The 25,359-nt window shown below is 40.7% G+C and overlaps 1 long non-coding RNA gene across 1 annotated transcript in view; it reads left to right on the top strand.

Annotated features, from left to right (window-relative positions):
• Positions 1-2,398, top strand: part of LOC112255640 — a 39,784-nt gene extending 37,386 nt beyond the window's left edge. Inside the window, exon 3 of the long non-coding RNA XR_002954338.2 lies at positions 709-2,398. This is a non-coding gene — a long non-coding RNA (uncharacterized LOC112255640). The remainder of the gene's footprint in view (positions 1-708) is intronic.
• Positions 2,399-25,359: the final 22,961 nt, after the last annotated feature.

Raw genomic sequence — 25,359 nt, 5'->3', positions numbered from 1 at the left:
GTACTATTGTGTACCTTAGTAGTGCTTCCCTTCCTCCTCTTTCTACTAATACAATTTTATTTGAAAAGATAAATAAGAAATTTAGATTAAGCTTCTTTTTATATTTTATGAAAGGTTGTGCTTTCCGTCTAATCTGAGGTTTTGCTCAAGTCTCTGTTTACACGCGTTTACAATACTTGACTGAGGATGTGGGTTTTCAGACAACTTTCTGTCAATAGCTAATAAGAGCGTGGTGATAGTAGGTGGTACTTGGGAGCAACAAATAACACCCTGTGGTGTATGAGCAAGTCAGAAGCAGAAACGGATCATGAAAATACATGACACATAAACTTGGATTTTTTTTTTCCAATGGTGTAATGCAAATAATATTGTTTAGAATCTACGAGAATTATATGCACTATTTTCTGCTAAATGTAAGGATTGATTTAGTTATATAAATATTGTTGTTTGGTAATAGCACTATAAGTAGAGAGTGGGACATAGTTATCGTATAAGTAGAGATTAAGTACCAACTTGAGTGAAGCTAGATCAAAACATGTTACACATGAAAAATAACACATCATATTATTGCGTCATATAAACAACACAAGGCCTTTTTATAGGATAATGATATCAAGGTTGGATTTTCTGTTTACAGTAGTTATCTGCCCCTGGATACAATGTGTCTATCATCTATTTATTTGCCCTTATTTCTCTCTTCCACTTTAGATTGAGATGGATGAGACAGAGGTGAGATGGCATTGAGACCGAGGTGAGATGAACTACCCTGTTTGAAATGATCTTGTGAGGACACTGAGACAGAAGCCAGACTTCTTAGTTAGATCCCACCGGCTCAGCCTGTCTCATACTGTACCTTGGCAGGTGGGAACCCAATAATTTAGTTTGAACTATAATATGTATTACTGTATGTACATTTCACTTTTCAGGCATTATAAAAAAAGATAATGTCTGGGTATCACAAGGATATGATATCATTAATTGACAAGTGCATTTTGGTTTAGAAAAATATTTGATTGAAAGGATCCACTCAGAGGACCCCAACGCATTGAAATCAAATACCTAAATTCTATATTTTTAAAACACTTTTTTGATGTATTCCCTGGTTTACTGTACTATTGCCTTTATCCTATATGTAATATGATGGACTGTATATATCCCTTCCATACATAGACCAAAATCCCCAAAAATGTACCATGCCAGATTTTTCATAGATCTGAAAGGCATAGGATGCACAAAAACATGGTCAATTAAAATCCACCTAAAGACCTAGTCATGGGGTGGCAGGTAGTTTAGTGGTTAGAGCGTTGGGCCAGTAACCGAAAGGTTGCTAGATTGAATCCCCGAGCTGACAAGGTAAAACTCTGTCGTTCTGCCTCTGAACATGGCAGTTAACAAACTGTTCCTAGGCCATCATTGTAAATAGGAATTTGTTCTTACCTGGCTTGCCTAGTAAAATAAGACAGACCCTGTAACCGAAATACAGGTATGGGTTATGTGTGAATGGTTCCCTGCTTTTTGTAAGTAAATTCATCAACACTTCTATTGTTTAACACCTACCTAATTTGAAATACAAAACAGCCCCTATGGTTTAAGAACATCCCCCGACCCTCCCAATTTGCCACTTACCCACTGATATGTATAATACAGTGGAGGCTGCTGAGGGGAGGACAGCTCATAATAATGGCTGGAAGGGAGCGAATGGAATGGCATCAAACACATGTTTGATGTTTTTGACACCATTCCACTAATTCCGCTTCTGCCACTATCACAAGCCCGTCCTCCCCAATTAAGGTGCCACCAACCTCCTGTGGTATAATAGCAGTATACCTGCATATAAGTGATAAATAAGGGGCTGTTTGAAAGGGGGTCACATAAACATGGCCTTATATTTTTTACAGGTTGGTGTTTTTTTTTGTTATTTCCTGTGTGATCGTGTCATGTGGCTCTTCATAACTTGTCCTTTCCTGACACTCTGGGGACCCTGTCAATTAGCTGTATTCTGTTTATATTTCCTCCCACTAGAACACCTGGCAAACAATTACTCTACTGTTAAAGCAGGAGGGAGTTTTTGGACAAAGCACCTCATAGCTCCCAAGTGATGACATAGGTCTGTTAAATGGCTCTAAAGCTGTTTTTGTGTTAAAAAGAGAGCCTCTTTGCAGACTTTTGTCTTTGAAAGGCATTGCCTGAGGCTCAAATACTACGAGGCTGCCTGTTAATGACTTGTCAAGAGAGGGAGGGGAATAGCTGGAGACAGGAGATCATGCTAAGCTCTGCTGGGTTTTCCTAATTGCAGTTGTGATTCCTTGTTAAGGGCGATTTGTTGAAGTTTAGTCCTTGACGTCTCAAAATGGTTCTGTACCTTTGACATAAACAACAATAAATTATTTGAAACTAAGGACGTTGTCTGACTTGAGTTTTTTGTTTTATATGGACAAATATAAATGTTTTAAATCATTTTAAGAAGCATAAATTCCCCCTGAAGTGCCAAAAGGGCAAATACATTTTCTTCATGAATGGTGTCTAAAGGCTAAAGTCTTCTGTAGTTGACAGGGAATCACTCTTGACTTTGAGCTCAGTTCTGAAGTCCTTTGAAGTCTTTGAAAGAATGATTAGTGATCCCATGTCCACTCAAATTACTCAAAATAAACACTCTTCCAATGAAGATACTGTCATTTTCTGTCACAAGCTGCACACTGGGGTGTTTGAGGTCATGAAGGTCAGCAACTGGGGTTATCTGTGGTCACAAAATGTGTCTTTAAGTCATGAAAAGGGTTAGTCTGATTCAGGATGAATTAGATAGGGTGTTAAAAGTGAATCTGACAGTGGTAGACATGGGTAGTTGAGGTCATGAACAGGGGTTCCCCAGGGGGTGAGATTGGGTCATGACCAAGGTTGTGACTGGGTGAGGTAGGGACAGCCACAGCTGGCTCTAGTATAATGCGGGGTAAGCAGTTATCTATCTATCCCAGGCTATAAATGGGTTATCTCCAGTACAGCAGAGTAGAGTGTCTTATCGGGCACCTGGTAATGCCCAACTCCTATACAGTTTGTCTATGATATGATGCTGAAGACAGCCTTATACAATAGACTTACAGCTATCACCAGGTATAACTGATGTTTTATAGCCCAAGTTCATTCTTATTAGGACTGTTTTATGGCTAATTTGTGTCATGACATGTTTCAATGTTTATGGCCAAAGTCCAGAATTGAATCAAAACTGGTTTATCGGGTAAGGCAATACAACATTATCACGTAGGATTTTGGGTGTTGTCATTGGTCAGGCCTCAGAATGTTAATCAATCAGTGAACTTTCAGACAGAACATACCCTGGATACACCTGGCTCCACATAACGTCACAGAGGGTGATGAACAAGCACAATTGCCCAATAAAATACTGTGTGGTTGCCTTATTCAGTACGTGTTAATTTTGATTAAATTGAGATGCTTCTACACAGCTTTTTAAACGAATGTTTCTCATGTTTCTTGAATATGGTATTAGGTTATTAGCGTTGCCGTATAATCGGGGATTCAAGAGAATTTGTGACTTTTTTGTTACTCTCATTATACTTTACGGTCAGGATGATGAAGAAAATGCTAGTTGTCAAGACAATGTATCTTTGGCATAACACAGTTTTCTTTTTACATGATTACATCTGTCTGTGTTCCCTCTAACAACTCTGGTGACTCAGTGAAAATGCAGGAAGTTGTGGTACTTCCATAGTTATGTACTGTATGTCTCTGAGATTTCTGTACAGCTTAGTTTCTACCCCTCCTTGCCCCTCTCCTTCCTTGCAATGGACACTCACCAAATTACCAACTTCTATCAGTTAACTGCTTGCTTAGCTACATTCATTTGCATCATATACCTTTTTGTATAAATCCCCAAACTAATATTACATGTAATAAAAAATGGCGTTTAATTGTGTTGAATGCTTGTCGACAGTAGTGTGTCAAGATCAACAGAGCGTAGAATGTGTCTGGAGCGACACACACCGACCTGCAGGAGCCAGGGCGCACGTGATGCACGTCGGATGAATATCTGTTTACAAGCCACTGAAAGCCGCCACACAAAGGCTGGAGTGACTCATGGCAATCAGAGACACAGGCTGTTATACTAGCTCCTTTTCTGCCAATGTTATTGTCGCCTTACTTGGGCTCACCCAGGGGCGCTAGTCTGAAGGTACACATGGTACAGTTGCAATGGGGAAGTAGCACATTTAACTTGTTTATTTATGTGAGCATGTATGTACTGAGTGTTCACTGTGTGTGCCTTTTACTGGGTGTTTACTCTGTGTGCCTGTGTTTTATTTGTATCTGTTTAATTTGTTACTATATTCCTTTCTGAAATACTAACTATATCCCCAGGTCATCACTCTGAGACGGCCCGTCTGCCTTTTGTTCCTTCATGTCCGAACTAGCTACAGTTACAGTGGCAGGCAGATAGAGTGAGCGTCTGAACAGTTTCTGTCTGACACTCGTGAGCATGCTCAGTAGTGCCTCAGGGTGCAAGCTCTACAATGTACAGACAGGGTTACGCCCAGACATGTTGAGCAGTCGGTAGCTCACTCCCCCGGTTTAATGCTCTGTCCAGCAATATCAACACAGCCTTGTTGCTATCTGGGCCAATTGCTGCTCAGCTATAATGTTCCTTATTGAACCATTTGTTCTGTATAGCCAGTTACTTCATTTACTTCCAGTCAGCACCCATTAACCACACTGACCCTTCATTCATCCACTTATCATAACCTTATGACACAGTCCCCCACACCCTAATCAACAGGCATCCTATTATGTAGAAACCTGCTAATAGTCTGTTACAGAATGTAGTCTATATTCACTCATAGGCCTGTTTAGCCTCACTATTACCCAGTGCAGCATAGCCTCTTGTACATAATTCAGTGTTACTTCAACACCTCCCCTTCACCCCTGTACCCCTCCAACACTGGCCCTTAACACTGTAATCTCTCCCTTTCTACCACGTTTTTTTTTAAGGCTTCTCTTTAACAAGTATAATTTTTTTGTGTGATACAAAATTAGAACTTAAGGTGGAATTGTCAGGAACTGAAATAAAAAGGAGATGCTAACAGAACTGTTTGACAACTGATGACATATCCTTTACTCTCAGCACTGTACCAATACATCGATGATCCTTCTCGGACCCCAAGATTATATCCCTGCAATAAATACTATATTCCCAATGTGATAATATTAGTCTGTTCAAAACTGTTTGGTTCCTGCTTGCCTAGGACAACTCCATAGCAGTGAACGCAGCCATGACCTCTTCCCCACAACCGCTAACTCATCATTAGTCCACCATTAGAACTCTGGGTGGTAACACATGTTGCCCACTGATTACTTTTGCTTGACAACAAGTGCTTTGCCAGTGAGGTATATAACAAAGAGGCTTTAACATTGAACTTGGGATCAAACACTGATTAGAAATCAGATTTGAACCATGCTGAGTGTCAGGAGAACATAGTCTCATACAGGTGTCTGGGGAGTTCAACTTGATAAGAACTCTGGCAGTGGTTCCCTTGTTTGGATAAATTGTTAGATAGTCTAGTCTCATTTCAGGGATGTGACTTTGAACAGGGTTGGGTTGTCAGGACTGGGTTGTGATAGTCAGATTCAAGGTGCGGGTAACTGGGGGGGGGATGAGATGCTGACTAGACTCTTTTGTTTTGCCAAAGTGCTCCTCGGCTGTTGGAAGGCATGGTGGTGAGAGCAGATAGAAGATAGCAGAGTGGAGCTCCTGGCTGTCTGTCTCTTACCCCAGCATGGAAGACAGCACGATCCCTCATTACCCGTCAACCAACACCACACCAACTCTTTCACTTTGTGGCTGAGCAACACCTGAGGAGGCATCTACTGTAGTTTTGTTTTTGTTTCTTGCTTGTTAGAATACAAGGAAGAGTTGATGGAATCTAAGTAGATTCTCACTCTCATTGGATTTAAAAATAAGCAGTGTATTGTAATCCTAAAATGAAACAAAAAAGCAGAAGTTTGTAACCACTGGAACTTTAAATGTCCACCAGTATGACATTGCTGTTTGCATGGATTACAGTCCATTAATTACACCATTGCACCATCCACAGGAGCATTTGTACTACAATCATGGCATTTTGAATTAGATGCACAGATAAATCGGACATATCTAATTCAAGAATTCTTAGAACAGCCTAATATTCTTCAAACAGCATATGAAAGGTTAGTTACGTTGTTGTCTCTGGTTAAAAGGAGAAGCTCTGTGTTGCTGAGAGAAGAGGAGGCACACAACCTCAGTCAACTAGTTTCAGTGACAGGGCCTGTTGACTTATGGGAGGACTCTTTCCTGTTCAGATGGCAGTCATTTTGATTGTGCACTCACAGGGAAAAATGCAGAGTCATGTAACAAAATAAACTCATTTAACAAATAAAGTCTTGTATTAGGAAATGAACAATGATTTTTTTTTAAATACAGATTCAGCAAAGCAGACAGAATGAAATATTACAGAAGGCCTATTTCATATCATAAATATGTTTGAATTTATAAGAAAACAGAAAGCAGATATATGAGATTGTGATGGTAGACTTTCATCCCTGAGCTCAGCTACAGAAACTAACTATCACAGGATCTGACCAACTCTCATTATATACCTGCATTGAAATAGACCAGCCAATCACAGGTGAGAAGACTGACAGGTAAGATGACTCACCACCGTAAGAATAACTCACAATGACAAGCATAGTGTTCTGAGAGACTTTCCAATGGGAAACAAATACAATACAAGGATATCAGATAAGGTGCTGAATTGGAAGATTAATGAGAAGCATTCCAAATGTCTTTGTCAAACAAGCTGAAACATTCATCGTATCAAAGCAAAGCATTCAAATCCCAAACTAGACATTAGTCAGTTTATTTGAAGCAGGATGTTCATGTGAGAGCTCCCTGATGGGAGGGATGTGTGTTGAGAGAGTGAGGCACCATGTTTAGTGACTAATATCTCAGCAAAGTACTGAGGACTGTAAGACTGATGACTTAGAGCCTTGGGGCAGGAGAGGCTTTCTGTGGTTAGAGGTGTAAGGCTGTAAGGATCTGACAGCGGTGGGACATCTGCCTTTACCATCGGTCCCATTAGCCAATGTACAATCATTGGATAAAAAAATAGATGAGCTACGAGCACATATATCCTACCAACGGGACATTAAAAACCGTAATGTCTTATGTTTCACCGACTCATGGCTGAACAACGACATGAATAACATACAGCTGGCGGATTTTACACTTTTTCGTCAGGATAGAACAGATGCCTCTGGTAAGACAAGGGGTGGTGGTCTGTGTATATTTGTAAACAACAGCTGGTGCACAAAATCTAAGGAAGTCTTGAGGTTTTCTTCGCCTGAGTTAGAGTATCTCATGATAAGCTGTAGACCACACTATTTACCAAGAGAGTTTTCATCTATATTCTTCGTAGCTGTCTATTTACCACCACAAACCGATGCTGGCACTAAGACCGCACTCAATGAGCTGTATACGGCCATAAGCAAACAGGAAAACGTTCATCCAGAGGTGGCACTCCTAGTGGCCGGGGACTTTAATGCAGGGAAACTTATTGTTTTACCTAATTTCTACCAGCATGTTAAATGTGCAACCTGAGGGGAAAAACTCTAGACCACCTTTACTCCACACACAGAGCTCTCACAAAGCTTTCCCTCTCCCTCCATTTGGCAAATCTGACCATAATTCTATCCTCCTGATTCTTGCTTACAAGAAAAAACTAAAGCAGGAAGCACCAGTGACTCAGTCAATGAAAAAGTGGTCAGATGAAGCAGATGCTAAGCTACAGGCCCGTTTTGCTAACATAGACTGGAATATGTTCTATACTCGCTTTGAGACAAGTAACTCTGAAACATGAATGAGAGCATCAGCTGTTCCGGACGACTGTGTGATCATGCTTTCCATAGCTGATGAGAGAAAGACCTTTAAACAGGTCAACATTCACAAGGCCGCAGGGCCAGATTACCAGGACGTGTACTCCGAGTATGCCCTAACCAACTGGGAAGTTGGTCCCTGACTGAGTCTGTAATACCAACATGTTTCAAGCAGACCACCATAGTCCTTGTGCCCTAAGGTAACCTGCCTAAATTACTACCGACCTGTAGCACTCACATCTGTAGCCATGAAGTGCATTGAAAGGCGGGTCATTGCTCACATCAACACCATTATCCCAGAAACCCTAGACCCACTCCAATTTTCATACCGCCCCAACAGATCCACAGATGATGCAATACCTATTGCACTCCACACTGCCCTTTCCCAACAGGACAAAAATAATACCTATGTGAGAATGCTATTCATTGACTACAGCTCAGTGTTCAACACTATAGTGCCCTCAAAGCTCATCACTAAACTAAGGATCCTGGGACTAAACACCTCCCTCTGCAACTGGATCCTGGACTTCCTGAAGGGCCGCCCCCCAGGTAGTAAAGGGTGGATAACAGCACATCCGCCACGCTGATCCTCAACATGGGGGGCCCCTCAGGGGTGCATGCTCAGTCCCCTCCTGTACTCCCTGTTCAATAATGACTGCATGGCCAGGCCTATAGGGAGGAGGTCAGAGACCTGGTCGTGTGGTGCCAGGACAACAACCTCTCCCTCAACATGATCAAGGCAAAGGAGATGATTGTGGACTACAGGAAAATGAGGACTGAGCATGCCCCCATTCTCATCAAAGGTGCTGTAGTGGAGCAGGTTGAGAGCTTCAAGTTCCTTGGTGTCCACATCACCAACAAACTATCGTGGTCCAAACACACCAAGACAGTTGCGAAAAGGGCACGACAAAGCCTATTCCCCCTAAGGAGACTAAAAAGATTTGTCAATGGTCCTCAGATCCTCAATAAGAAATCTGCACCATCGAGAGCATCCCAACTGTTTGCATCACTTCCTGGTATGGCAACTGCTCAGCCTCCAACCGCAAGGCCCTACAGAGGGTAGTGCGTACGGCCCAGCACATCACTGGGGCCAAGCTTCCTGCCATCCAGGACCTCTATATCAGGTGGTGTCAGAGGAAGGCCCTAAAAATTGTCAAAGACTCCAGCCACCCTAGTCATAGACTGTTCTCTCAGCTACACCAAGGCAAGCGGTACCGGACCGCCAAGTCTAGGACAAAAAGGCTTCTCAACAGCTTCTACCCCCAAGCCATAAGACTCCTGAACATCTAATCAAATGGCTACCCAGACAATTTGCATTGCACCCCTTTTTTATGCTGCTCCTACACTCTGTTTATAACATATGCACAGTCATTTTAACTCAACCTACATGTACATATTACATCAATTACCTCGACTAACCGGTGCCCCCGCATATTGACTCCGTACCTGTACCCCCTGTATATAGCCTCGCTATTGTTATTTTACTGCTGCTCTTTAATTACTTCTTACTTTCTTTTTTTTACTTATATATTATATATATATATTCAAGTTTGCATATTTATGCTGTCCTTTTTTTCTGTCATAGTTGAAGCGTACCTATGATGAAAATTACAGGCCTCTCTCATCTTTTTAAGTGGGAGACATGCACAATTGGTGGCTGACTAAATACTTTTTTGCCCCACTGTACCTACCTCATCCCCATACTGTTTTTATTTATTTACTTTTCTGCTCTTTTGCACACCAGTATATCTACCTGCACATGACCATCTGATCATTTATCACTCCAGTGTTAATCTGCTAAATTGTAATTTTTCACTCCTATGGCCTATTTATTGCCTACCTCCTCATGCCTTTTGCACACAATGTATATAGACTCTTTTTTTCTACTCTGTTATTTACTTGTTTATTGTTTACTCCATGTGGAACTCTGTGTTTTTGTCTGTTCACACTGCTATGCTTTATCTTGGCCAGGTCACAGTTGTAAATGAGAACTTGTTCTCAACTAGCCTACCTGGTTAAATAAAGGTGAAATAAAAATTTAAAAAATCTCAGTGCAAGAGGCATTACTACAGACACCCTGGTTCAATTCCAGGCTGTATTACAACTGACCGTGATTGGGAGTCCCACAAGGGTGGCACACAATTGGCCCGGGTTTGGCCAGTGTAGGCTGTCATTGTAAATAATTATTGGTTCTTAACTGACTTGCCTAGTTAAATAATGGTTAAATAAAATAAATAAATAAATTGGACAGAAAAAAATAACTGTTGATGACACATTGTAAGAATCCTGTCAGATAAGTGTTTAGTGATAAAATGTAGCAAGAAGTGGAGGGGCAAGGTGCACAAACAAGTAAAATGGGTGTGAAACTCTAACATAATATTAGCTAACGAGCCAGCCAGCTAGTTAAACAACAATGAACACAGTGCCAAATCATGTCATTACTACCCTGCATGAATACGGCTCTAGGATACAACTAATAACGTCAGCTGGGGAGCCAGCCAGCTAACGCTACACTTTAGCTTGAAATTAAAAAGCTTTGTCAAAACTAGAAATGTGTAATATCTGAAAATGCAGCTAGCTAACGCTAGACTATCTTACCTGGATTCATCATCATGCATGATGAACGCATCTCCCTGTCTGGAATGCCATACCACGGTTGTCCTTAGTTTGAAAATGTAATACAGAGACTCTCTTTAGCTATCATACTCTAATTCCACTGATTCCACTGATTTCAACTTGATCCTCCAGAAAGTACAGAGCAACACTTATGCAGCTCCACTACACAATCCATTTTTTAAAAATCCGCGTTCGACAGGATTACCAACACAGACTGACGAGCTCGAATAGACAGAAGCCTTCTATATGGCAGACCAATCCAAACTCATCTCTCGGCATGTTCAGCCCACTCATTATCTCTGCCAATCATGGCTAATGGGAAGGTTGCTGACTTTTTCTGTGGCTTAACCTACAAGGCTCTTAAGTTAACTATTTTATTTATATTTACAGATGGCATACCCATGTGAATATTTATTGACAAGACATTTCAGCTTCTAATTTTGTATTAATTAGAAAAAAAATTGAAAAGCATAATTCCACTTTGACATTATAGGGTATTGTGTGTAGGCCAGTATTTTGATATGTAAAGGCTCTCCAAACTCGTTTTTTATGTTTTATTAACAAATACTTTCCTAACCCTAAATAATATAGATCAGAGTATGTTTTAATCTACCAATTGGTGCTGAAAAGGAGACAAATATGCGTGTATTTACATGTTTTTTTATTGATCACTAATATTCTGAACTGTTCTCTCCATATATTCTAGTTAGTCTGTAAAGAAAATTCAAATTAAAGGTATACAAAATGTATAGGGTTGGCTTTAGATGAATGTACTGAAACCCCTATTGAATGAAAACTCCAGGAGAAAATCTGTTGGCCAGCAAGTGGGTTTTCAGCAGTTCAATTAAATGTATTCAGCATGCGCAAAGGAACCACGCCTTACAAAGTCCGTTATGCAACTGAATAAAGTAAGTCTGAATATCAACTACTGAGAAGTGCATAGCAAAGGCATAGTATATTGGGTGGGCTATTTACCGATGGACTATGTACAGCTGCAGTGATCGGTTAGCTGCTCAGATAGCAGATGTTTAAAGTTGGTGAGGGAGATAAAAGTCTCCAACTTCAGCAATTTTTGCCATTCGTTCCACTCACAGGCAGCAGAGAACTGGAAGGAAAGGCGGCCAAATGAGGTGTTGGCTTTAGGGATGATCAGTGAGATACACCTGCTGGAGCGCGTGCTATGGGTGGGTGTTGCCATCGTGACCAGTGAACTGAGATAAGGCAGAGCTTTACCTAGCATGGACTTGTAGATGACCTGGAGCCAGTGGGTCTGGCGATGAATATGTAGCGAGGGCCAGCCGACTAGAGCATACAGGTCGCAGTGGTGGGTGGTATATGGTGCTTTAGTAACAAAAGGGATGGCACTGTGATAAACTGCATCCAGTTTGCTGAGAAGAGTATTGGAAGCAATTTTGTAGATAACATCGCCAATGTCGAGGATCGGTAGGATAGTCAGTTTTATTAGGGTTAAGTTTGGCGTGAGTGAATGAAGCTTTGTTGCAAAATAGAAAGCTGACTCTAGATTTGATTTTAGATTGGAGATGTTTGATATGAGTCTGGAAGGAGAGTTTACAGTCTAGCCAGACATCTAGGTACTTATAGATGACCACATATTCTAGGTCGGAACCATCCAGGGTGGTGATGCTAGTCGGGCGTGAGGGTGCAGGCAGCGAACGGTTGAAAAGCATGCATTTGGTTTTACTAGCGTTTAAGAGCAGTTGGAGGCCACGGAAGGTGTGTTGTATGGCATTGAAGCTCGTTTGGAGGTTAGCTAGCACAGTGTCCAAGGAAGGGCCTAGAAGTATACAGAATGGTGTCGTCTGCGTAGAGGTGGATCAGGGAATCGCCCGCAGCAAGAGCAACATCATTGATATATACAGAGAAAAGAGTTGGCCCGAGAATTGAACCCTGTGGCACCCCCATAGAGACTGCCAGAGGACCGGACAACATGCCCTCCGATTTGACACGCTGAACTCTGTCTGCAAAGTAGTTGGTGAACCAGGCAAGGCAGTCATTAGAAAAACCGAGGCTACTGAGTCTGCCGATAAGAATATGGTGATTTACAGAGTCGAAAGCCTTGGCCAGGTCAATGAAGACGGCTGCACAGTACTGTCTTTTATCGATGGCGGTTATGATATTGTTTAGTACCTTGAGCGTGGCTGAGGTGCACCGGCTCGGAAACCGGATTGCACAGTGGAGAAGGTGCGGTGGGATTCGAGATGGTCGGTGATCTGTTTGTTAACTTGGCCTTCGAAGACCTTAGATAGGCAGGGCAGGATGGATATAGGTCTGTAACAGTTTGGGTCCAGGGTGTCTCCCCCTGATGCAGTGTCTTAGACTGCTGCGCCACTCAGACTAAATAAGGACTGAAAATGCATTCTGGTTTCTGCAGTTGCCTAAATAAAACTGTTCAACTTAAACCATTAAACCAAAAATATTGATCATTATCATAACTCGAACCTTAACTCTAACCCTAATCCTAACCCTAGGGCAAGCTGTTTCATTTTTGTTGAAGGTTTGTTGATAGTATGCATCTATTGACAATCTGTAGGGGACTATCTAATTAAAATGGGACCAAAAAGCTTTATTTTTTAATTCAACCCACCTCTGCTGTTTTGGGACTTGCACAATTATGCCCTCAGTGACCTGTGTCTTTTAAACATAATTCCAAAATACAAATACAGACCAGCAGCTCAGCAACCTCGATATGCAGACCAGACCAGACAGTATTTATTTGTCATCTCTCACAACGTGACACACAGTTTCCATGACCCTCCAGATGTGGTTGTCCTCCTTGGTCACACTCTGAAGGGCTCAGAGTCGTGCCAAAGCCCCTTTCCTGGAAACAGCTGCTATCAGAGAAAAGGGCAAGGCAATAAAAGAGCAGGGTGCATGTAAGTATTTGTTCTAGTTCAGTATTACCAGAAGCCCATGGTTTCTCTTCCTCATCTTCTGGGACATGGGGATTCTTCAACCTGAGTCACTGACACTCACAGCCTGAGGTGTCTGTCCCTTTACAGTTTTTGTCTGGTGATTGTCACAGTGTGTTAAATACAGCCCATTCCACATCTCCATGGTTTAGGTTTAGGTTTATTTGAAGATCTTGGTACATATGGTATTAGCAGGTAGCCAAGTGGTTAGAGTGTTGGGCCAGTAACCAAAAGGTTGCTAGATTGAATCCCTGAGCTGACAAGGTAAAATCTGTTGTTCTGCCTCTGAACAAGGCAGTTAACCCCCTGTTCCTAGGCCGTCATTGTAAATAAGAATTTGTTCTTAACTGACTTGCCTAGTTAAATAAAGTAAAAAATATGCAGAAACATACATAAAATACAATGTCATACAATATATACTGAACAAAAATATAAACTCAACATGCAACAATTTATAAGATTTTACAGAGTTACAGTTCAAATAAGGAAAAGGCCCTAGTCTATTGATTTCACATTACAGATACCTTAAAAAAAGGTAGAGGCGTGGACTAGAAATCCAGTCGGTATCTGGTGTGACCTCATGCAGCGCGACACATCTCCTTTGCATAGAGTTGGCTGTTGATTGTGGCCTGTGGAATGTTGTCCAACTCCTCTTCAATGGCTTTAGGAAGTTGCTGGATATTGTCGGGAACTGAAACACGCTGTCGTACACGTCAATCCAGAACATCCCAAACATGCTCAGTGGGTGACATGTCTGGTGAGTATGCATACCATGAAAGAACTGGAACATTTTCATCTTCCAGGAATTGTGTACAGAGCCTTGCGACATGGGGCCGTGCATTATCATGCTGAAACATGAATCTCGTCAGGGTATCTCTGAGCATTCAATTTGCCATCGATAAAATGCAATTGTGTTCGTTGTCTGTAGCTTATGCTTTCCCATAGCATAACCCCACCACCACATGGGGTACTTTGTTCACAACGTTGACATCAGCAGATTGCTCGCCCACACCACCCCATATACGTGGTCTGCGGTTGTGAGGCTGGTTGGACGTACTGCTACATTTTCTAAAACAATGTTGGAGGTGGTTTTTGGTAGAAAAATTAACATAACATTTTCTGGCAACAGCTCTGGGGGACATTCCTACAGTCAGCATGCCAGTTGAACTCTCCCTCACAACTTCTGACATCTGTGGAATTGTGTTGTGTGACAACACACTGCACATTTTAAGAGTGGCCTTTTATTGTCCACAGCACAAGGTCCACCTGTGTAATAATCATGCTGTTAAATCAGCTTCTTGATATGCTACACCTGTCAGGTGGATGGATTATTTTGGCAAAGGAGAAATACTCACTAACAGACATGTAAACAAATGTGTGCACAAAATTTGAGAGAAATAAGCTTTTTGTGCATATGGAACATTTCTGGGATATTTTTCAGTTCTGCCCACACATTTTCTATAGGGTTGAGGTCAGGGCTTTGTGTTGGCCACTCCAATACCTTGACTTTGTTGTCCTTAAGCCATTTTGCAACAACATTGTCCATTTGGAAGACCCATTTGCAACCAAGATTTAACTTCTTGAATGAAGTTTGTGGGCAGAACTGAAAAAGTGTGTGCAAGCAAGGAGGCCTACAAACCTGACTCAGTTACAACAGCTCTGTCAGGAGGAATGGGCCAAAATTCACCCAACTTATTGTGGGAAGCTTGTGGAAGGCTACCCAAAACGTTTGACCCAAGTTAAACAATTTAAAGCCATTGCTACCAAATACTAATTGAATGTGTGTAAACTTCTGACCCACTGGGAATGTGATGAAAGAAATCAAAGCTGAAACAAATCACTCTCTCTACTATTATTCTGACATTTCACATTCTTAAAATAAAGTGGTGATCCTAACTGACCTAAGACAGGGAATTTTTACTATGATTAAATGTCAGGAATTGTGAAAAACTGAGTTTAAACGTATTTGGCTAAGGTGTATGTAAACCTCTGACTTCAACTGTAAGTGGTAGATCCTGGGTTGAACCTCTTTTAGAATGTACCTGATGTGTTCATCCCAGGTCAAGCCAGCTGACACCATTATACCCAGTCGACTGAAAGACTCCACGTGCTCAACTGGATGGGTGTTTACAGCAGCCGATGCTGGAAAGGCCTTGTCAGTAGACACGAAGCAGATGACCATATCCTTGGTTTTCTTTTCTTTCATTTACAGGCAGTTGGTTTTTCCACACAAGTTCAAGTTTGTTTATTCGTCATATACACTTGACATACATTGGGTAAACAGTGCAATGAAATGCTTACTTGCAGTTTCACCTCTCGACAATGCAACAACAATACGAAAAGTAAGTAAGCGAATAAAAGAGCAATACAAACATAAAAAGCTCAATGAATAAACATTTGATAAAAATATAAGAAAAATGAAATACAAGAAGGCACTCAAACAAATTTAAGTAGGTATTGTCACTGCATTGACTGCTGCTTGTGTTTGGCCAGGTAGCTTGCTATGGCACAACTCAGTGAATGTAAGGTCATCAGCGTACATAACAGGGTGGATTCTAGGGTGTTCGTGCATAGCACAAACAGTAGGGGAGAGAGCCCTCCACCCTGGGGAACTCCAGCTGGGACTGGCTGTGGGTTAGAAAGGCATGTTTTCCTCCTCACCCTTCACTTGCGGTTTTCTAGGTCGCTCTTGATAATAAGCCATTGTGAGCGGGACACCTCATGCTCTTGATAGTAAGCAATTGTGAGCGGGACACCTCATGCTCTTGATAGTAAACCATTGTGAGCGGGACACCTCATGCTCTTGATAGTAAACCATTGTGAGTGGGACACCTCATGCTCTTGATAGTAAACCATTGTGAGCGGGACACCTCATGCTCTTGATAGTAAACCATTGTGTCTGGGACACCTCATGCTCTGCTAGCCTGTTAGGGAGGCTGCGAATTTTTCAGCTTTTTGTTAAAAATCGCGCAACATTTCAGCGCCCTGCTACTCATGCCAGGAATATAGTATATGCATATGATTAGTATGTGTGGATAGAAAACACTCAGACGTTTCTAAAACTGGTTACATCACGACTGTGACTATAACAAAACGTGCGTTTCATCGAAAAGTGCAGGAAAATCTGATCACTGAAAATGGAAATAAATATCCATGCGCCACTTCCAGGAATTGTTAAAGGTGAACCGGATTAAATGAGGCCGAGGTTGCAGTACCTACAGCTTCCACACGATGTCTAGAGTCTTGTCATTTGCTTAGGTTTTGATTCTTGGTCAAACCGACCCAAGGGAACCGATTCCCTCCGGCCTCCAACAGGATGTTTTGGTTGAGATTTTTCCGGGCATTTTTTCCAGACGGACACCTATAGAATTTACATCGCCTCCTGATGAATTTTATCGCCTATTAACGTGTACTAATACCTAAAGTTGCATTACAAAAGTATTTCGAAGTGTTTTGTGAAAGTTTATCGTCGACTTTTTTAATTTTTAAAAATGACGTTGCGTTATCAAACTCAGTTTTTTCCTTGATTACACAGTCTTCATAGATCGATATCTAGGCTATATATGGACAGATTTAATCGAAAAAAGACCCAAATAAATGTTTATGGGACATCTAGGAGTGCCAAGAAAGAAGCTCGTCAAAGGTAATGAATGTTTTATATTTTATTTCTGCGTTTTGGGTAGCGCCGGCTACCGCAAAATCTGTCGTGTTAGGTGACGTTGCAGTATTTTGGGGGTACATGCTATCAGATAATAGCTTCTCATGCTTTCGCTGAAAAGCATTTTACAAATCTGACTTGGTGGATAGATTCACAACGAGTGTAGCTTTAATTCACTACCTTGAATGTGTATTTTAATGAAAGTTTAATGAAATTATGAGTTTTATCAAAAACTATAGGTGGCGCTCTGAAATCTGCTGAGTGTTGTTCCTGCATGGGAACAGCATTCTGCATCATCCTTAAGAAGCTAGACTGAGTAGGAGCTAGCCATGGTCTAGTGTCAAATGCTCTGGAAAAGTCTGTACAGGTTACATGAACATCCTGCTTTTGCACTTTGTTTGTTGTAAGGTTTGGTTCAGTTCGGTTCACCTTAGGTCAAAAGTTCAGGAGGATTTAATTGCCTAAGGTAAGTAACATTTGATGTATTTGTTTTGAAGATGCACTTCGATTCCAAAACCTGTGGTGTAAATTACTGCAATAACCACAGATGTTATAATCGTAGGTTTAAACAAACCCTTTGTGCACTCTATGCAGATTACCAATGTTTCAGTACTTGTTTCTCTGGCAGTGATTCAAGGTCTGGTGAAACATAGCACGAGGGGAATACTGACAGGGTAACCACTCATAGTGAATCACTGAGAATCACAACCTGTTTGTTCAGTCACAGAGCACAACTCAGGATTATAGTGAGGAACAACCTATCATCACCGCATGACGCTAGTGGTACATACATAGTATAAAATATAAATTAAATTATATTTTGGTGTGTTCTCTCTGTTGAGCTGTTATTTCAGTGAAAGTGTTATACTACATTTACTGCATAATTAAATACTCTGTAGTTTTAAGTGTCACTGAGCTCTTGACCACAGGATGTGGTTGCAGTGGGTCGTACTCAACTGAACACAAAATGGATCCAAACCTGTGAAATTCATTGTGCCACCAAAAACCATTGATTTTACTGTAGGCTTTTGTTGAGTGTAATGGATACAGAACTGGTTACTTATGCACGGTTACATGCACACAATAATAGGATTATTGTGAATAGTAAGATTAATATAATAACTTGTTTAAAATGCTTACATGCTTTGCAAGAATAATGATTTCCCTAATAGGGTCTTTCTATAAACTAGGGTACCAGTGAGCATTTATTGTAGTGGACTTTTTTTTCTGTGTAACAGTATTTTTTATTGGAATTTCACTATTTTCACCCATATTAAGAGATACAACAACAGAGACAAAGCAACAAAAAAAAACAGCACTCACTTACACATACCTACGTATATATATATACATATATACATGCATATACATATATATACATACATACATACACACACACACACACACACACACACACACACACACACACACACACACACACACACATACACACACATACACACATACACACATACATACATACATACATACATACATACATACATACATACATACATACATACATACATACATACATACATACATACATACATACACACACACACACCCATACATACATACATATATACATACATCATTTTCCTCTTCCCGCTTGGTGCTTCTCTCACCCCATCCCCAACATTGCGTCTCTCAATACATACATTTTAAATAAACTTACAAACAGAAATTAAACAAAAAAACTCAGTTTAAACCAAGAAGTTAGGTTCCACACATGGAACGTACAGTGTAGTTCTGAAATACATAGATCCCGCCATTCTAAGAGAATCCTTGCAGCATAATAGCTGATACCTTAGGTTCTAGGTCATTTAGATAAGGTTCCCATACTTTGTAGAACTGGTCTCTTTTAGAATGCAATGTACATGTCAGATATTCCAGAGACACCCATTCAAATAGTATCTTATGCGAATCTTTAATAGAAGGAACCTTATCACTAATCCACTGTAAAAGGATGTTTTTCCTCGCTGCGAAGGTAAGGATGTTGTAAAGCCTCCTCTTACCCACAGAAGTAACATGCCTACTAGGGAGACCTAACAGTAAAGAAACTGGGTCCAATTCTAGATCAACCCCTAGGATCTTTTCAATTTCTTGCAGAACACCAGACCAGTATCTTTCTATTTTGGTACATGACCATAAACAATGTGTTAGAGTGCCTGTATCAGTTTTGCATTTAAGACACTGAGGAGAGGAGGAAGTGGGGCTAAAAGCATGTCTGCGATTTGGGGATATATGCAATCTGTGTATTATTCTTAATTGGATTGCTCTAGTACGATTACATATAGATATTGTTTTTGCATATCTCCAAATGTCCTCCCACATCTCTTCGTCAATAGTAACAGACAATTCTTTCTCCCACACTTGTTTCACCCTCTGTGTGTTGACAGCAGAAAAGGACCTTAAAGTATCATAAAACAGACTTACAGACATTTTCCTTTGTGGGGAAAAAAAGCATTATTTCAATGATAGACACATCAGGGTTACCAATTAAGGTGGTGCTCTTCAGAATATAATGTCTTACTTGTAGGAAGCGGAAAAAGTCCTGCTTTGGGAGTCGATATTTCTCGACCATCTGCTCAAATGACAATAAAATCTTATCAGCAAATAAGTAATTTAGTCAACTTTTTTTATGTGAATACATTAAGATATAAAGGGGGGAGATAGATACATTCAACATAATTCACGAGTTGAATCAATACCTATGTTTAAACCCTTTCACATGCTTGGAGTCTTCACAGATTTGGCAAAAATTGTGTGACATAAAACACTACATTTATTTTCTTACATTCATGATACACTTGTTTGTTGTTAGATCATATATTAAGCATTTAATAATTGAATTACCCATTGACCTTGAACCTGTGACATTCCTGGATATTGCTGTTGGATTATTTTTTGTATGGCGATCTCCGAAGAGTACTGTAACCTTGTAACATTTCTTATCTCCATATCAGTACCCATTATGAGTTGGCTACAACCTAGCCTATGAATGAAAGTTTACAATGTAGGTGCACAGGTCGAGAAAAAATTAGAGTAATCAAGGTGACAGACAGTGACACATTCAATACCGCCTTGCACACTCTTATCTGCATCTAGCTGATCTAGGGTGTAATCATTAGTACATCAGTTGCAAACTAGAGTTTCAATTGGACAATTCAGGTATGTTTATCCCTGTTCCATTTGCTTCCGTTTAAGAAACATTTCCAACGGAATTGGCGGAATGAATACACCACTGATCACACGCAAACAGAGTTCACTTTCATAGCAGCCACATACAAACAGAATGATCAATTTGGTCGTTGTATAATTCCTTCTCGCATTTATGTGCTCTTCCTCTCACATTTTCCCTTCGCTTGTGGACTTCAGTGCACAACACATCAGCTGTCCGTGACATGGCTAAAAAGACTTTCCAAGCAAAACCTTCATATCATAACCACTAACTGCTACAAACAGCCTACATTGTTGTCGCCATATTAGCTAACGTCCTAGTCAACATAGCTACTAGAAGTAATGCATTATTAAACCTGCTACAATCATGCAGTACAGTGTACAGTCAGCAAGCAGTTTAGCAGTTACACCGGCAGGCCCCGGTGGCAATACATTTATAAAACCAAAAGCTTACCTTGACTTGGAAGAGTTCCAGTGTTGGATAGCCATAGCCAGCTAGCTAACATAGCATCCCTCTCAGTTTGAGCTGGTTATTTGAGTAGGCTAAACTAGCTAGCTGCATTCGCTAGCTAAGTGAAAGTGAAAAACAATACAACGAAACATAGCTCTCTCTCACTCTTGCTTTCTTGTTTCTCCTTCATTTTTAAATAAATACATTTGTTCAAACTGTTCAACTTTTGCCTTTCCCTCTCTTTGAGTCAACCTCTCACCACATTTTATGCACTGCAGGGCTGGCTAGCTGTAGTTTATGCTTTCCATATTAGATTCATTCTCTGACCTTTTGATTGGGCGGATAACATCTCAGTTCATGCTGCAAGAGCTCTGATAGGTTGGAGGACGTCCTCCGGAAGTTGTCATAATTACTGTGTAAGTCTATGGAAGGGGGTGAGAAGCATGAGCCTCCTAGGTTTTGTATTGAAGTCACTATACACAAAGGAGGACGGAAACTAGCTGTCCTCCAGCTACACCATGGTGCTACCCTGCAGAGTGCTGTTGAGGCTACTTTAGACCTTCACTGCAAAACAGTGTCTTTTAATCAATTATTTGGTGATATGAAATATTTAGTATAGTTTTATTTTTATGAAATTCACTGAGGAGGATGGTCCCCCCTTCCTTCTCCGAGGAGCCTTCACTGCTCCCTATGTTACAGTGTGAAAAGAGTTTTCATGCACCCACATATCCAAAATAATGTATGTGATTGCAAAAGCCAATGCTTCAAACAGAAAGTGTAAATTTAATATGATTAATAAAACAAAATGTGATACTGTCATTAACAGGGTCCTTCAATAATTACTCATAATAGTTGTTTGATATGCGTTTTATGTCTAGCTGTTTAGTTAATTGGGGACATTATCGCACAACATCAGCTGATTCAGGAAAGGATTTTCAGAATGATAAAGAGTTTGTGTGATACTGCACACGGTTTAACAACAGCTAAAGTGTGGGAATTAATGTTTATCTTGAGGATTGACAGAACATTTTGGTGTCTATGTTGTTAAGGTGGTCTAAATAATTAGCCTACTTCTTCAACAACATTATATCAAGATTCGATAAGATTGAGGGAAGATTATGGTCGTATGTTTTGATCGTTTGTTTTCCGAGTTAAAACGGAGCAACGTGAAAACAGCCATATTAAACCAAAAAACGACTTGATATTTCAATGTTAAAATGTGGTTATCCTTTCAAAGCAGGTCACCCTTCTAACTCCATTCTTCAAATCTATTAATCTACTATCTATTCATTAATTGATAATAGCTGTCCATACCTGCCACAGTGCCAAAATAAGATACGATTTCTCAATTTCTGCATACGATTTAGTGTATATTGACTTATTAATATATTGATATATCCTAGATACCTAGCTAACCATTGGTAATCTTACTGAATGATGCTATACAGCCAAAACAACAGTATCAATTGCTAGACTAGAGATATGCACTAGCTTTAGTTAGTCAGTGGTTGCACATCTAACTAGCTGGAATGAAGCAAGGGTGTGAACAGTAGACATGTAAATATATCCTTTCACTGTTTACAGCAGGTCTTCAGCTACCCAGACCTGTCTGATCAGCCTGGTAGGGTGCCGTGGGTGTGTCCAGTTCCCACCTGTGCAAATCTATGTGTGTATAGCAATAGAAGTAAATATCCAATGCCTCAAATGTCATGCTGTAGGCCCACCACACACCTGAAGGGTTGTGGGGTCCTGCCTAGAAACAACCCCTAGCCCTTACCCCTTACCCCTAGTGGAGATCTGAGATAATTGTACTGGTGTAAGCAATACTGCCAAAATTCCACCTTGCCTATCAGAGGGTTAGGTGGAGCTCTCAGCATGTCACCACCCATCAATCCCTCTCAGATCTCCACTCGTGTCTAGAATCTGGGCATTAGGGGGAAGGGGTTGTTTCTAGAAAGCCCATGAATATTATGGTAGCTCAGTCAGTCAGTCTGGCACTTTCAAAAAATGGGAATAGCTGTCAAATACTTGCTTCCTCTATCCTTGGGAGAATATCAATTACATTTCCTTGGTTTGTTGAATCCTCTTTCCTCATCTCCTTCTCAAAACCCATTGGATGAGAAGGTCAGAGGTCCCTCACCTCTCACCTTCTTATCCAATGGGCTTTGAGAAGGAGGCGAGGAGAGAGGAAGTGAGAAATGAAGGAAATGCAATTAACACTCTCTTCTTGTTTCCTCCATTCCTCACCTCCTCAAGGAGGAGAGGAGGGAAGGTTCCTCCCCTCAGGATCCAATGTACTTTCAAGGAGAGGCAAGGAGTGGAGGAAACAAGGACAGAGGAAGCAAGAAAGTGATGTCTAGTCACCTGGAATGCATTTCAATGAACATGTGTGCCTTCTTAAAAGTGAATTAGTGTAATTTCTTTCCTTCTTAATGTGTTTGAGCCAATCAGTTGTGTTCTGACATGGTAGGGGTGTCATACAGAAGATAGCCCTATTCGGTAAGAGACCAAGTCTATATTATGGAAAGAACAGCTCAAATAAGCAAAGAGAAATGACAGTCCATAATTACTTTACGACATGAAGGTCAGTCAATACGGAAAATGTCAAGAACTGTTGTAAAAACCTTCAAGCACTATGATGAAACTGGTTCTCATGAGGACCAGCCACAGGAATGGTAGACCCAGAGTTACCTCTGCTGCAAAGGACAAGTTTATTAGAGTTACCAGCCTCATTAGAGCTACCAGCCTCAGAAATTGCAGCCCAAATAAATGCTTCAAAGAGTGAAAATAACAGACACATCTCAACATTAACTGTTCAGAGGAGAATGTGTGAATCAGGCCTTCATGGTTGAATTTTTGCAAAGAAACCACTACTAAAGGACACCAATAATAAGAAGAGACTTGCTTGGGCCAAGAAACACGAGCAATGGACATTAGACTGGTGGAAATGTGTCCTTTGGTCTGGAGTCCGAATGGGAGATTTATGGTTGGCTATTTGACCAAGAAGAAGAGGGAATGAGTGCTGCATCAGATTACCTGGCCTCCACAATCCCCAGACCTCAACCAAATTGAGATGGTTCGAGAGTCGGACCGCAGAGTGATGGAAAAGCAGCCAACAAGTGCTCAGCATATGTGGGAACTCCTTCAAGACTGTTGGAAAAACATTCCAGGTGAAGCTGGTAGAGAGAATGTCAAGAGTATGCAAAGCTGTCATTAAGACAAAGGGTGGCTATTTGAAGAATCTCAAATATAAAATATATTTGGATTTGTTTAACACTTTTTTGGTTACTACATGATTCCATATGTGTTATTTCGTCATTTTGATGTCTTCACTATTATTCTACAATGTAGTAAATTGTCAAAATAAAAATAAACCTTGAATGAGTAAGTGTTCGAAAACTTTTGACAGGTAGTGTATATCACACCATTTTGACCCTGACCCCTTTATTTATAGAAGGACCCAATAATCTTGTTAGATACATCTGAAATCAGGCTAACTGATAGGACTTTGATGAATGCAGAAAATCGGCAATAAACATAAACGTTCTAACACAATGACCATGTTACTTTTGCAGGGATTATTTGATTCTGATTTCGGACATATAAAGTTTATGTGAAAACTATTTCTAAGATGCATAATTTTTCTGATCATTACAGCCTATTAAAAGTCAATTTATGCTTGATCCAGTAATGTGAGTCACACACTCCTTACAGAGGGTGTGACGCACCCTCCGGAGGCTTGCAGAGGCCAAATAAAGCTCCTTATGGTGATGCCATGCGCCTCCCATATTTTGTAACAATGCCGAGGGCTCCGCATTGCTCCGTATATGATTGGTTGACAGTCGGTGGGGGCGGTAAATCCTGTATAAACACAAACTCACTTCCTTGACAACAAACATAAAGAACAAATAAAAAACATCGTAATGATACCCCTTGTAGGGATTTCAAAGACACGAAAATGGGGTTGAACTGCTGGAAAGCGATCAGGGAGGTAATGGTGATAGATTCGGTAAAGAGGTCAGTGGAATTCAGGGAAGGGTTATAAGTACGCTGGATAAGCGCACATTCATCAAATCTGATCTAACAAAGTGGATATTTGTAAAATCCGTCATGATTGATGTATTGTAACAGGCCCACAATGTGGTTACTAAAACCCGATTTGGATATATTTTACAGTTCTTTCACTGCACAACATTTAGAAGTTGTCCCTTTTCAGCTTTAGAAAAAGTGCTGGCTGAATGCTAACTCCAGTTCATATAAGCTGGTAGCATAGCTAGCATACAGAAATAGGTGGTGGTAGTCAGTAGTTTTTAACTGTAATGCATTTGACTGATGACATGAACATGTATTAGGGTAGACATCCATTAAAGCATTATACTCAGATTTTTTACCTTAACATAGTGGGAAATACACATTAACAATAGCCTAAATGTAGGCACATTTTGCTGGGGGACAATGGGGAGATTCTGGATGGATTGAAGGTGGGAAAACGGTGCAGTCTTAACTCTTGTCATGCCTGCTCACGCTCTTCCCCCCAGGCCCTCGAGGGCGCCAGGCTCTCCATCATTACGCACACCTGCCTTTCCCTGTCTCGCGCATCAGTGTAT

This window comes from Oncorhynchus tshawytscha, linkage group LG01 (genome assembly GCF_018296145.1).
Source record: "Oncorhynchus tshawytscha isolate Ot180627B linkage group LG01, Otsh_v2.0, whole genome shotgun sequence".
Classification (NCBI taxonomy): domain Eukaryota; kingdom Metazoa; phylum Chordata; class Actinopteri; order Salmoniformes; family Salmonidae; genus Oncorhynchus; species Oncorhynchus tshawytscha.
This window is presented reverse-complemented; position numbering and strand designations above follow the sequence as displayed.